The sequence below is a fragment of the Pteropus alecto genome, unplaced genomic scaffold (assembly GCF_000325575.1).
Source record: "Pteropus alecto unplaced genomic scaffold, ASM32557v1 scaffold98, whole genome shotgun sequence".
Taxonomy (NCBI): domain Eukaryota; kingdom Metazoa; phylum Chordata; class Mammalia; order Chiroptera; family Pteropodidae; genus Pteropus; species Pteropus alecto.
The window spans coordinates 20,674,943-20,688,135 of NW_006443570.1; the positions used below are offsets into that span (position 1 = coordinate 20,674,943).

A 13,193-nucleotide genomic window follows, 5' to 3' on the forward strand; every position below is an offset into this window, starting at 1 on the left:
GAACAAGTACCATTATTATCTCCATTTTACAGATGGGGGAAGTGAGCCTTAGAGAAGCAGAGTCACAAAGCCAGTATGCAGTGGGATTCTAACCCAGGCTGTCTGAACCTTGAGCCTGAGCTCTTAAACTATTATAAACGTGATGTCGAGCTGATTCTGGAGGTCAGGAGGGTCCTCTAAAGCAGCAATCCCCAATCTTTTTGGGACCTATGCTCCTATGAGAATCTAATGCCTGATAATCTGAGGTGATGCTAGCGCTAGGGAATGGCTGCAAATACAGATGAAACTTTGCTCGCTCACCCACTGCTCACCTCCTGCTGTGTGATCTGGTTCTAAACAGGCCACTAACCAGTACCAGTTAGCAGCCCAGGGGTCGAGGATCCCTGCTCTAAAGCACATAGCCTGATGCTCACATGAAAATCATGTGGTCAAGAAGTCAAGATACTGGTTATCTCTGGGGAATGATGGCTGGGAGGATGAGTAGTGACTGGAAGAGAGCAAAGGTAGGGAGAGTTGGTGGAAGAGAGAACTGGTGGAGGGGAATGATAATACTCCATTTCTTGATCTAGGTAAAGGTTGCACAGCTTCTTGATGTGTTTGTGAAAACTTCGATTTGTGAAAATTCATCAAGATATACATAAAGTGTGCTTTTCAGTATATTTTATTTCAATAAGAGTATAATATACAAAGTATAAAAGTGCTCTTTACTTCTTCATCTTTATGTGAGCTCCCAGCAGTACTGACACAGGAAGAGTAATAACCTCATAGAAAACTTTACCTTTCATTGTCACAGGATTACTGAGGATTTGTGAATCACCTAATTTCAGAGCCTTACTCCTCTTTTAACAAATGCCTAGCTAAGGAATAGATGTTAATTATGTTGTACCTGAGCTATCAAATGTATGCTGTCAACTCTTATAATTCTAGTCAATATAACATTTTATCAGCCCTTCGAAGAAAGACATGTTAACATGTCGCAGACAGAAGCTCTGATTTGGAGGTGCAAAAATGAGCATAGCTAGAGTTTAAAAAGTGGTGCTTAATCCTTGATTCATATTAGAATAATCCTGGGAGCATTTAAAAAAAATCCAATACCAGGGTCCCACTCACACAGATCTTGATTTAACTGGACGGTGACCCTATTATTAAATTATTTTAAAAGATCAAGGTGATTTTAATGTGCAGCCATGATGAGAAACACTCAGTAAATGATAAAGCTAATTTTAAAAATAGCCTTTGTACCCAAGATTACTGCAAATCTCATTTCTCCTCAAATAAGCAACTCAAGAGAGTAAAATTTTAAAAAAGAAAAGTTGAAAATTACTTCTCATTTGTTATTCTAGGATAAAATAGTCAAGCTATTCTTATATCTTATTCTTGAACAAAGTAAAATAAGTTTAACATCACAGGAGATTTCTACCAGTGTAATCAATTGGATCAGAACCCCTTCCAATGCAAAAAATAATAATACTGATCATGGTGAAACTATGTTTTTCCCACCAGCAACACTTTGATCCCCTTTTCTGACCAGGTGCCCTAATCAGTAGAGGTTATGCATAAACAATTCACACAATCTCAAACTCTGGTTGGACAGCTGCTTGCTGTTGGCTAACTGGCCATTTGAACCCCATAATAAAACCCAGATCTCCTTGGCAACAAATTTTTCCCCTTGCTTTTTATATTTGTGTGTGTTGGCTAGTGAAATTATGTCTCTGCAAATGGTCTAAAAAAAGAAATAAAAAATACACACAGTATAGAGAGCTGAAAGGAAGAGGTAAACACAAATCATCAGAAATGACTGATGTACATGCTGTCAGCCCAGACACCATCACCACCTTCCAGACAACCAGTTTGCTATTATTGTATCTGTAGTTTTATCTACAAGCATCATGTTTGTACTCGTAATCTCTAGAGACTTACAAAAGTAAATTTAATGATAGCAGTTCATCCCTCAAAAGTTTTACTTTCTGAGCTAACAAATCATTCATTGTTTTTATCATCCCACATACCATATTCCAAGTCTTAAAACATATAAGAAAAACAGGATGCTTCAGATGAATCTTGAAGATTCAAGTCTCTTCTATCTTCAATCCACAGGTACACTACTCCTTCAATCCACAGGTACACTACTCCTAGTAGGCCTTGAATTAGGGTTTATCTTAATACTAATAATTTTTTAAAAATTCTTAAATCCTTTATTTTGAACACAGTATTAGGTTAAATATTCTCTCCAAAGCCATTCTCTCACCTCACAAAGTGAGAACATGTAAAAACCTCCAAAGAAGCTGCCATATACAAGGATACCGTTTTATTCTGAAGATATTTATCCTGCCCTAAAGGAGAATCCGAATCTACAGTTTTAAAATATAAAGTATTCTAAACCAAATAATTCTTATATTTTAGATTTTCTTTTTGTCTGCCTTTTCCACATTTGATTCTGAGAGTGGCTTTTTTTTTTCTTCTTTTCTTTAATAACACAAGGCTAACACCTCTTCCTTTCACTGGGTTATTCAAACATAAAAGCTGCTTTGATTGCATAGAGAGAAAATGCATTCCGCACAAGGATGTAATATCCAAGCAAAAGAATGAACAGACCACAAAAAAAGTATAACCACCTATATGCATCCATCTTCTTGTCTGATAGGGTGGGAGTGGAATCCAAAGAGCATGAAAAGAAGGCAAAGAAATTAGTTGTATTCTTAGGAAGTAAAGTAATATAACAAGAATTTCCTGACCTCCAGGCTGGGGAAGAAATAACCCTACAATAGTAGTGAATCCAATTGTTTTCAGCTGATTCCCCACAAATAGTAATTGGAATCTCAGCTCATGCAGTTTTTTCTCCTTTGAGGCAGGATAGCAGTAGGTATGGGATGGGGAATGGAGAGGACAATCAGGAGTCTCAGTGGCTGTGGAAGCCACTAGTATCCCAACCTGCTCTAGTCACTGCTTACATTCTTTCCTATCTAGAGCCAAAGTGAAATTCCTGCAGCTAGGGCCAGTATCTTCTTCCTCCATGATCTCTTCTAATCACACTGTCATCTTGTTCTGGGGCAGGTAGTCCCTTCTCCCATTATGGAGGCCTCCAACAACCCTGTACACAGCAGAAGGAACAAGTAGCTGCTTCTAACCTTTACCTGGTTCCCTAGAAGCTGAATGAGACTAGAGAAGGGACAGAGACCTGGCTATACTCCTCCCAGGAAAGCCCCAAGAGATCTAAGGCAGCCGGCCCTCTTCCAGATAGAGTCATTCCTTTTTTGCCTGTAGCCAAATTTTCTACCACTCATCCACAGATTTCTTCTCTTCTCCCTATTTATTGAATACAAATGATTTTCTCCTCTCCATTTCATGGCTTTCCATGAATATCCATAAAACTAATTTGTTGAAGCATAGCTTATCCATTTTTCTAGAGTAGATTTTTTTTGAAAGTTTCATCTTTATTGAGGTATAATTGATAAATTACAGTGTAAGATATTTAAAGTGAATATTGTGGTGATTTCATATATATATACACTGTATAAAGATTCCCCCCATCTGATTTAATTAACATATCCATCACCTCACATATGTATTTTTTTCTAGTGAGAATATACAAGTTCTGCTCTTTTAGTAGTTATACAATACAGTGTTATCAACTATAGTCACCATGTTTTACATTAGAACCTCAGACCATATTCTTCTTATTGCCAAAAGTTTGTTTATAGGGTAGATTGTATATTTTATACCTAACCCCCACAGCCCTGGGCCCGATGATGCTTGGTGAATAGATGAATGCATGCATAAGTAAATAAACGAATATAGCTAACCAAAGTTCTGTCATCTCAAGACTGAAGAAAGTTCTTCAGTGACTGCCTTTATTTTCTGCTCTTCTTTACATCAGTTAACTTCTATTACAAATAGTTATCAAGATCCCATACCATTTCCTTTGAAGAAAATTCAAAGTGAGGATTTCAATCTGTTTGTTTGCTCTACAAATAATTTTGTTTTTACATTTAAACCTTCGAATTGGGAAGGAGCTCTTTAATTTTCTTTGATGTGAGGTTGGGAATGGGGATCTGAGAAAAGTGAAAAAAGTGTAGGAAATACTCCCCGTGCAAACAAAACAGGAGGAGGATCCAATATCTTTAAAAACACCAGCAAAGTACACATAACCATCTTTGCCTCTTCAAGAGGAAAAGAAGACAACGAATCTGATTTAAATGAATGAAAGTTCTGGCAATAAAATAAAGCAATCTAGAGTAATCTGCAAATACATACACCCAACTAATTATTTCTAAGGAAGAAAACCATTAAAATTAGAGTTATTTTTCATCATGTGTCCAACTTCATAAGAATATTCTTCATGTAGATTGTCATTCACTGGTCTCTTTAAGACAAAATCAGCTAAAACAATAACTCAGTCTAAGTCCAGAGGACTCTACTATAGACTGAACAAATTAATCTTGAAGGGTAGTATACAGGAGACTGGTACACATTCCACCAATCGTAATGCTGCTTGCTAATAATGAGCTCACTTATGACTGTCAGCTGAGATCTGACGTCAGTGCTGCCCCTGCTTATCACACGACACTGGGCAAAGAATACAACCTTTCCACTCTCAAATGTTGATAATAAATGAGTGTTCATAAGAATTTATCAGTTAATGTTTTCGATCACTAGGGAAATGAGCACCACACCAGCTACTAGTGAGTCACAATAAATGACTTCATGCCTTTCCGGACTTTTCATCAATGTTGAATGAAGTGCAGCCAGGTAAATCAATACAATAGTTGAATGAGGTCCTACCATAGTGATCACCTTCATTATGCCATGTTCAAGAAGACAGTATAAGAGCAGGCAGTCCTACAGTGATATACTTGAGAGGCACAGCTTACAGAGAGGGGGAGGGGAGAGGTTCTATTGGTGAAACTTCAGCAATATTTATAGACTGCCTACTATACACAATAAACATCCTGAAATTGACAGAACCCAGATTTTTATCATGAAGGCTTGCAGAACCTAGTTTTAGCCATACTAGCAAAGGCTAGTATGGAAGAGATATTTACGTTTTTTAAAAAGTCAATTTAAGTCATTCGCCAACTTCAGCCTGATCCCATGGGCAATTTGCAATAATTAAAGCAACTGGAGGTCAGATGAGATAAATAAAATCTATAACATCTCAGGAAATGGAATTAGTTCTACATTTGAGATGATCTAGCTGACTCTCCAGCCCAGTAATTATAACACTATTTGGCTTAACATTATCAATAGCCAGGATATGTAAGGTCTATGTATGTGGGGAATAAAGGTCCACTGGCAGCACCAATACCAAGCAGCTGTCATAGGAAAAGGATACTACCGACCATAAAAAAATTTAATAAACCCCACAAAAACAATCATATTCCCTATTGAGAGAAACTCACTCAAGGTTCCAGGGTGATACATTTTCTACTTTGATAGATATGTTTTGAGGAGAGATTACTACGCATACAAATGTATAATACTATTTATATATGCATTCATTCTAAGCCACTTATTTGCCTTCCCAGACTATTTGGCTGAGTGAGGCCAAATAGATAAAATAATAGACACTATCCCAGTTGTATTTAAGAGACAAATTTACCCAAAAGCTTTCATTTGAATCACCAAAGGCTGTATAAAATTGTATACCTACGTACATTGGAATCACTAAAGATTTCTGATTCTTCACATTCACAGCAAAGTAACGCTGCTGATTCACTGCCTTCCAAATGAGAGCTCTGTAATATAAACAAGATCATTTCAGAGATCCAGAAGAAGGGGGCCACAAGCATGAGGGAAAAAGCCAGCAGAAATCACTGAGTCAGTGTTAGCTCATAGGTGAGAAGCTGCAATTATGATTAGCGATGGCTATTTTGGAGAGAATAAAGCCAACAGGCAATTGGTTAGGTGATTGGAAAGTTGATTATGTCTGATTAGCAGAAGCATTTCTTTGGTTTCCAATTTGGATATCCTTTTTCTGTAAAAATGGTGCTAACTCTTTATAATATGTACTCTGGACTCTTCCCAGAATGGACAGATTTGTGTTTGTGTATCTCCATTTTCAAAGGTACATATTTGATATGACTGTTTAGAGACAGGCTTTAAAATACAACACGGGACATGCTTGGGAAATCTAACCACTAACATGGCCTCATTAGCTTTCTGCTAACAAGTGTTTATAAGAAGAGGCAAAAGACATGCCCTACCGAAATCCCCCTGACAGATTCCACAAAACAATTTAAAACCTTTCTTCCACTCTCCAATCTCTTTTTCAAAATCTGTCTAAAAGACTGATAAGAAAAATGAGACAAAGGTGTGAAACAATTAGCTGGTAATACAGAGTACTTTTCCCTTATAACTAACAACACACAAAAAAAGAGAAAAAGCTCCAACTCTGACCCATTAAATTCCATTTGAATGTTTGTTATTTAGGTAACAGCTGCTAGAAACCAAGCTATCCCTATATAGAGATATATATGCTTATGTAATCAAAATTTCTCACTACCATATGATCCAGCAATCCCACTTCTGGGTATAAATCCAAAAGAACTGAAATCAGGATCTCCAAGTAATATCTACACTCCAATGTTCATTGTAGCATTCTTCGCAAGAGCCAAGATATGAAAAAACCTAAATTCCAATTGACAGACAAATGGATAAAGAAAATGTGGTATTACATACAATGGAATATTATTCAGCCTTAAAAAAGAAGGAAATCCTGTCATACATGAGAAAATAGATGAGCCTGGAGGAAATTATGCTAAGTGAAATGAGCCAGTCACAAGAGGACAAATACTGCATGATTCTCTTTATTTGAGGTAACCAAAATAGTCAAACTTATAGTAGCAGTGGTGGTTGCAGGGGCTGAGGGGAAGGAAGAAGTGGGAGTTGCTGTTTAGTGGGCATAAAGTTTCAGATATGCCAGATAAGTAAGTTTTAGAGATTTGCTGAACAACACGTGCCTATTGTTAACAACATTGTGCATTTAAAAAAATTTTTAAGGGTAGATATCTTGTTAAATGTTCTTACCACAAAACAAACAACAAAAAAACCCCCAAAGGGGCACAAGGAAACTTGAAGGTGATGGATATGTTTATTACCTTGATTATAAGGATAGTTTCACAGGTGTATGCATATGTTCAAACTATTCAAATTGTATACATTAACTATATGTAGTCTTTTGTATGTCAATTATATCTCAGTAAAGTTCCTGAAAAAAAAAAAAAACAACTAAAACTTCTCACTACCACTGGCTTAAACTTAATCATATATAACTACTCTATGGCTATTCTAGTTGACTCCTACTTTGATCTTTCAAAGCTGAGGCTGTTTCAATCAGCTGAATATCTGCAGAGGTTAAGAGTTTGAGAGTGCAAATCAACTTAAATGAAAGAAAGTAAAGCTCAGAGTCATTATTTCTGGTAATTGCTTTCTACTGGTTTATTTCCTTCTTACCTTTTTCTACCATGATCTTTTGTCTACTTTTGGTTTTTCTTCTTATAACCAAGTCTAATCTTCTATTATTCCTCCCTCTTCCTCTTTTAGAAAATAAACAAAAACAACCAAGTATTTAAAATCATTTTTTAAATCCTAAAAATGCAATCTCTTTATTTCTTACTACCTTGCATTTTGGAGGGGGAAAAATAACACTTACTCTTCATTTGTCTTTTTTTTAAATTAGTCTACAAAATACTTGAAGATTTCTAAAAGTCATATTAGAAAAGCTAAAGGCTTAATAAATAACTAAATATTTGAAGGAATTAATAAGGTAGAAATCAAAGCTGCTTTAAATTTTCCCCAAATCTCTTATCACAAAAGATGACAATATAGATAATATTAAGCATATCAAAAGTGATTTGTCACTGCCACGGCATATATAAACTGAAAACAGAGAAAACTATAAATTAATTAATCCAAATTAAACTAGTTAAGATTTTAAAGTTTTCATTCTTGTCTGTACATATTTCAGCATGTTTACACTAGCTCTTTGAAAATGATTTTTCACTAAAGAGGTCGTGTAATGACACCTGCATTCTTATAGCTATTTTAAGACTTTACTGCATACTTATTACTTGAAATTCAATTCGATAATATACAAAGTATCAATTTAAGTGTGCTGGTAGCATTAAAAATATCAGTTTGTAGAACAAGTATTTATTTGCAACTAACATTTAGTTCTAAATTAAATCCTAATGGAAGGCAAGGACATTTTGAGTTCTTTCCTCTGCCTTCTGAGGTACTTGGTAACTTCAATTGCTAGTTCCTGGGTTCTGTAGAGTGAACTGTTCTGCAGAGTGAACTGCCTTACTTATGACCTGGTCTCGCCTGAATTTCATATTATGGAAAGTCCTCTAATGTTTCTTCTAGCATGAGGATGGTGATCCTCTCCAGTTTGTAGTGCAGATATCAATTTTCTTTCCTTTTTCTTCCTTCCTTCCCTTCCTTCCTTCATTCCTTCCTTCTTTTTTTAATGTCCCTTTGGCTATTTTAGTAGGAATTTTGAAGAGAATAAAGTCGAATTCATATTCTTGCGTTGGAAGTACAAGCCTAAATCTTAACTAAACTGAGCTCATATCCTGGTTCTGTCACTTAATCGCTTTGTGATATTGAACACATTATCTAATCTTTCTGAGCACAATTTCCTCATCCATAAAAATGGGCACAACAATACCATCTATTTAATAGGGTCGTTGGGAAGACTGTATGAGAAGTAATATAAGAAAAACATTTAGCATGATTTTGCTTCTGATGTTACTACTACTGCTGTTTCTAACAACAACAACAACATCAAATATTATTACAGTAATAATAATCTCCCTCCTACACGTAAAAAAAAAAAGGCTTACACATTTGGGTTATATTTGCTTTCAAAGAAACTGGCCATCTAGGGAAATTTTGCTTCTATAAAACTATAAGTGTTTCACTTCTAAATAGATACAAAGTTGTATTCCCTACATAACTCTGAAGTATTGAGCTCACAATGAGTCATTAATTATAATTTATAGTAACCCCACTGAGCATTTTTCTGGGTGCTGAGTTAGCTACAGTAAAACTGCAAACCAAAGGGAAAGATATCTGAACAGTTTCCAAAAACAATGTTTTGGTTTTTTTTTTTTTATGGATATGCAAGACCCACAAATATAAGGATATGGCTCTGTGGAAATATGCCCCTTTGGCCACCTATTGTTTGGAGAAAAACATGGGCTAAGGTTGTTAGTAAGGAAAACACATCCATATATAACAAGAAGTTTCAAGAACAGTTTCTAAGCAACAATTATAGTAATAACACGTTGCAATCTTTATATGGAATGTATGGTACAAGGACTCATGTGCTAAGAAGGATGTTTTGAAGAGTGTTAAAATCAACTTGTGCAGTTACCTAACAATTTGCAAGCAGAAGTCTTAAGAAATAATCCCACAAGAGTCAAAACCTGTTGTTACTGTTAAGTTTCTTTTATTCTATTCTTGGTACAGGTTATGTGATTTTAAGAAACAGAAAACATTGACTATTACATTTCTTTTGTCTTCTCTTTTTCCTCCATCTTTTCCCCCCTCAACTATTTTTGGGGTTTTAAGTGAAAAATATACATTGTAGTTGTTCTTAAACTAGAGATTTTGAAAATATGCTGTTAGACATAAATAACATACATGTGTACCCTAAAGTCTGATGACCACTTTGGGACTAAGAGCTTTTAACCCTTTAAAGGCCAAGACATGAAGTAGATCTTATTTACCCTGACACTTAGGTGTAACTGGACTGATAAAGTGATTTCATAGCCTAAGGATGACCTAACTGAGAAAACTCTCTCTGAGGTCCCTAATACACATTTAAAAACCATTATTTCTTTTTAAAATTATTATTACATTCCCATGACTTATTTTATAACTGTAAGTTTGTACCTTTTGACTCCCTTCACCCATTTTGCCCACCCTTTACCAATGACAACCATTAATCTGTCCCTGTGTCTATAAGCTCAGTAAAAATCATTATTTCAATATGTAATATATGCATATGGTAAACAAAATTCAGAAAATGTCAGAGAATATTTAATTTTTCTTTCCATCCCAGTCCTGTAATCTCTTAGTTCTGTACAATCCCGTTCCCAGAAATATTCACTATGCCAGTTTCTTGAATATCTTTTCAGAGATACTGTTACACATAAGCATTACATGTGCGTGTATATATATATCCTTTCTCTAAAATATACAATGCAAGAACACTATACCTATTTTTCTGTCATTGCCTTTTTAACTTAGTATCTTTGTTTCACTATTTAAAAAATTTTTAATTGTGGTAAAATGATGTAACATTAAATTTACCATCTTAATCATTTTTAAGTGTAGAGTTCATTAGTGTTAAGCATATTCACATTGTTCTTCAATCAGCCTCCAGAACTTCCTCATTTTGCAAAACCAAAACTCTATACCTATTAAAAAACTCATTTCTTCCTCCTACAGCCCCTGGCAACTACTATCTTACTTTCTGTTTCTATGAGTTTGATTACTCTAGATACCTCATATAAATGAAATCATACAGTATATGTCTTTTTGTGACTGTCTTATTTCACTTAGTAAAATGTCCTCAAGATTCATCCATGTTGTAGCAATTGTCAAAATTTCCTTCCCTTTTAAGGCTGAATAATACTCCATTGTATGTATATACCACATTTTGTTCATCTATTTACCTATCAATGAACATTTCACTATTTTTGATCACTGTATAATATTCCATTGTATAGATGTTCTATAATTTAATCAGTCTCCTATTAATAAATTCAGGTTATTTGCAATCGTATTCATTTTCTAAGTTGCGGTAATAATTACCACAAACTTGATGGCTTAAAAAAACACAAATTCATTATCTTACAGTTCTAGAGAAGTCCTAAAATCAAAGTGATGGCAGACTCATGTTCCTCCTGGAAACTCTAGGGGAGTGTTATAGGCTGAATGGTGTCCCCCTCCCCCAAATTTATATGTTGAAGTTCTAATTCCTAGTACTTCACAATGTTGCTGTATCTGGAGATACGGTTTTTAAAGAGGTAATTAAGTTAAAGTGAGGTTAAAAGGGTTGGCCCTAATCCAATGTGACTGGTGTCCTTATAAGAGAACGAGATCAAGACAAACACACAAGAGGGAAGACCATGTAAAGACAGAGGAAGAAAACAGGCATCTACAAAAACAAACAAACAAACAAACAACCCTATGAACACGCTGACCTCTGACTTCTAGTCTCCAGATCTGTGAGAAAATAAATTTCTATTGTTTAAGCCACCAGTTTATGCTATTTGTTCTGGCAGCCCTAATAAACTTATACAGGTGAATCCATTTCCTTGCCTTTTCCAGCATCTAGAGGCTACCTGCATTCCTTAACTTGTGGCCTCCTTCCTTCATCTTAAAGTCAGCAAAAATGGATTGAGTCTTTCTCATATATCAAACCAAGCTCCTTTCTGTCTCCTTCGTCCACTTTTAAGACCATTCTCATTACATTGTCCCCTACTCCAGTAATCCAGGAAAATCTTCCTATTTTAAAGTCATATGATTAGCAAGCTTAATTCTATCTGCAACCTTAATTCCCATCTCCCCTAACATATCATAACATAAAATACTCACAAGTTCTTAGGGAGCTAAGATGAGGACCCTTTTGGGGGCCATTATTCTGCCTACCACAGAATCTTTTTTTTTTGCAAGTTTTACCAGGGAAACAAATGTTTTTTAGAACCCAATATTCATACCAGTATAGTAGGAAGCACAAAATTAAGTGACCAAGTAACACTATAGCTATATACTTTGTACATTAAGAGGATCCTAAAAACTCAGTAGTAGCAGCAGAATGTTTGAAATTGCTTTTTCTGGAGAGATGATGAATTGGATTTGATCCAATCATAATATTTCACACAGGCCTCTTTGCAATCAATGGTACAGATCTGCAAGATAATTGGCTAGTATTAAGGATATAATTTATGGCTATAGAAGGACAGCAATAATTAGACTGAGTCTACTTGAGAGTTTAAATCAAGATGAATTTGTGTGCCTTCTAGGCATCCACAGTTTCTAGCACATATATATTTTTAACCCTATCTCACTCTATTGTAATTATGCCTCTATATATTATTTCTCTCCCTCTAGACTGTGAACTTTTCAACATGTATCTCTATGGGCCCAGCACACAGAAAGTATTCAACAAATGTTCAATGAATAACTGACTTAGCATTAGTTGTTGCAATTCTTCCTTGCTGCCAATAACAATAATACAAATTGAAGATGAGTTATAATCTTTGTGTACAGGTATGGTTAAGAGACCAATAGTCTTCATTATCCTAAACACATGATGTTTGTCCTTTAATTAGTCATAGTAGCAACAGCTCCTACTGAAGAGACAGTTGTTACATGAGACACTGCCTCCCTTGAGCTCCAAGTCAACATAGAGGCTTTAAGCCAAAAGAGCATCTTCATTTCTCAGTGCTACTTAGCAGGTTGGCATGTCAGTGGCTGAGGCAGTCCAGGTATTCATGCCACAGTACTCCCTAACTCTGGCTTGCAATTAATCCCTTTCTTCTGCAAAGGTATTGCTGCTCTCCACTCTTTGCATGTAACGCGCAGCTGTTTTATGGTATTGGAGGCTTGTTTCTCCACTTAACACTCTCTTCAGAAAAAAAAATTTTCTCTCAATCTAAATTTTTTTTTAAACTTGTTGGGGGTAATATTGGTTAATAACATTACATAAGTTTCAGGTATACAATTCTATAATACATCATCTGTATATTGCATTGTGTGCTCACTACCCAAAGTCTAATCTCCTTCTGTCATCATATATTTGATCCCTTTTACCCTCTTCATCCTCCTCCCAACCCCCTTCTCCTCTGGTAATCACTCTACTGTTCTCTGTGTCTATGAGTTTGTTGCTTTCTGTTTTATATCCCACATATGAGTGAAATCATATGCTTCTTGTCCTTTTCTGTCTGACATATTTCACTTAGCATGATACTTTCGAGATCCGCCTGTGCTGTCGCAAATGGCAATATTTCATCATTTTTTATGGTTGGGTAGTATTCCACTATATGGCTACTATCAATAAGATAAGAAATAAGTGTTGGAGAAGATTTGGAGAAAAGGGATCACTCATACACTACTGGTAGGAATGCAAGTTGGTATAGACTCTATGGAAAACAGTACAGAGATTCCTCAAAAATTAAGAA

General features: G+C 35.5%; 1 long non-coding RNA gene across 1 annotated transcript in view; it reads right to left on the reverse strand.

Moving 5' to 3' along the window:
* LOC112473198 overlaps positions 1-13,193 on the reverse strand; it is a 68,100-nt gene that overhangs the window by 8,528 nt on the left and 46,379 nt on the right. Inside the window, exon 2 of the long non-coding RNA XR_003043961.1 lies at positions 5,655-5,735. This is a non-coding gene — a long non-coding RNA (uncharacterized LOC112473198). The remainder of the gene's footprint in view (positions 1-5,654; positions 5,736-13,193) is intronic.